Here is a 2,188-nt window from a genome sequence, read left to right as displayed (position 1 = left end):
TACCAAGTTTCTCTATTGCCAATAAACTACCGCCTAGAGTTAAACAATCCATCTTTGTGAAGACACCAAAAGACATCTTTGTGAAGTGACCAAAAGTACTTTAACAGCACTGAACGCCAAATTTCAGGGGGAATGGAAAAAAAAACCCAACAAACTAACCTTCTTTCTCTCTTCTCTAGGCATCTCCCAGGAAAGGCACCACCTCCCGGGCCTGGCAGCGTCCTGTCACAGCCAGGCACCAACACCAGCACAGCGGCATGGCACGCCTGTTGGATACTGGGGGAGAGCTTCACCAAATAGGAAACGATACATGTTACTTTTAACTGAAAAAAAAAAGTTCTTCCTTTCGAAACATGCCTTTGAAAAGCCTCAGCATGAACAAGTCATGTTTGAAACCCAAGATCCATCTCACAGTAACCATGTCAAGACAAAGGCACACGATTTCTAGTTTTCCATCGCACACGATTTCTAAGTTGACATTAACCAATGCATCGAAATCCCTGTTCCACCATACCAAAACCTTATGTGAGGAAGACCTCCTAGAGCTTGGTACGTACAGTTTCAGCTCTGCTAAGTTCAAGAACATGTGGCACTCTTCTGCAGAGGGACATCCACCTGCCTCTTGAGTTTTATGCATCAGTCGAGATCATCAGAAGGGTATCGGATCTGAAAAATCCTGCTGGAAGAATCAAGCAGCAGCCACTGGAGACACTGGTACCCCAGGGATGTCTTCCTTTTCTTCCTGCTCCCATGTTGGAGTCAACAAACGCCAGGACTCTACCCAGCATCAGCTTAAACCACTAGCTAACATTTTCCTGCCACAGCAGTAATCCAAGCTGGTCCGTCAGACGCTTCCAGTGACAGAAATCCAGATTTTTGTAAGTATTTTGAGGTTTGAAAGATCATCACACTAAGCGGTGGTGTAAGCACTGAATGCAGTTGTCTTCTCCCATTAAGGTCTCAAATACATTTAAAAATCCAGATGGCAGAATGCAACTCTGTTCTATGAGGATTTCTGATTTTGACAATACTTGAGGAAGTGAATCGGGAACCGCTCAGAGAACCTCCCTGCGCTGAGCAGCGGGTCTCCCTCTTCCTCTTTCTTCATCACTCATCTTGCAACCCTGAGGTGACACTTAGGTGCATAGAGAAATCCAGTATTCAAGTGCTTCAAGGGCCAGTAATTTTTCTCCTCTTCCTCGCTGCTGGCAGACTTGCTTCCTGATGTATCAAGAGTGAGGTGTCCTTGTATATACCACAAATACACATACGAAAAGCAGCAAGGGAAAAAGCAATCGTATTAGGGAAATTACCCCTAAGAAGTTGCAGAGGACACTGAAGTTTTTCACGAGACCCCAGGGTTCAGAGGTGTGCTGCCAGGTGATTAACAGTAGCCCCCCCCCCCGAGCTGGAGGATGCGCATCAACACGCGTGTCATTTACCACAAACCACATTTCAAAGAACCAAGACAAGCATCTGAAACCTGAAAACTTGAGGGTGACTCGACGAATTTGCTGCAAACTTGCAGGATGTCTAAACGAAGCACTGGTATTCCTCTGTTTTAACTACAGACAGACCACTGCACCAGGTACGATGGAAGCTAAGTTGAAAGCCAAACTAAGAACGTTATTCTTCAACGGGAAGCTGAGACACATCGTAATGCTCCATTCAAGGGGTCAGGCTAGACACTACTACATCATTTGAGGTAAGAATCCCACTATCTCCAACACTAGCTCAATATAGCACCAGTTTTAGCAATGCTGGAGTCTAATCCTACAGGGTTTTTCAGCAGTTGGTCGTGACAGCAGCCCTAAGCAGTTTAATCAAGCAGGCACTAGTCTGTACTGCGAAACCCAGAGCACGCACCATCCTTAGAACAACGCTTTTGTCACTATTAAAGGTAGTTTGATTGTCGGTCCCAAACCAATTTAACATAATTTTGGATAAAATCACTTAAAACTGCTAGGGCACGCAGCTATACCAGTTACTAGAGAAGAACCTCAGATGCTGAGGAAGACGGGAATTCGTGTGGTGCAGGGAGAGATTCACAGGCCTAAGGCCTGTTTTGAAATCCTCGTCTGTTGAGTAAAGGCTTTTTCTACCCCAGGAGCTATTTCCAGTTAAGAAGGCATAACATCAGCCACTTGATGTTACTGTGTTAACAGCATCAATTCATGCCACATTTAAA

Source organism: Athene noctua, chromosome 23 (assembly GCF_965140245.1).
Source record: "Athene noctua chromosome 23, bAthNoc1.hap1.1, whole genome shotgun sequence".
NCBI classification, from domain to species: Eukaryota; Metazoa; Chordata; class Aves; order Strigiformes; family Strigidae; genus Athene; species Athene noctua.
Note: the sequence above shows the minus strand (reverse complement) of the source record.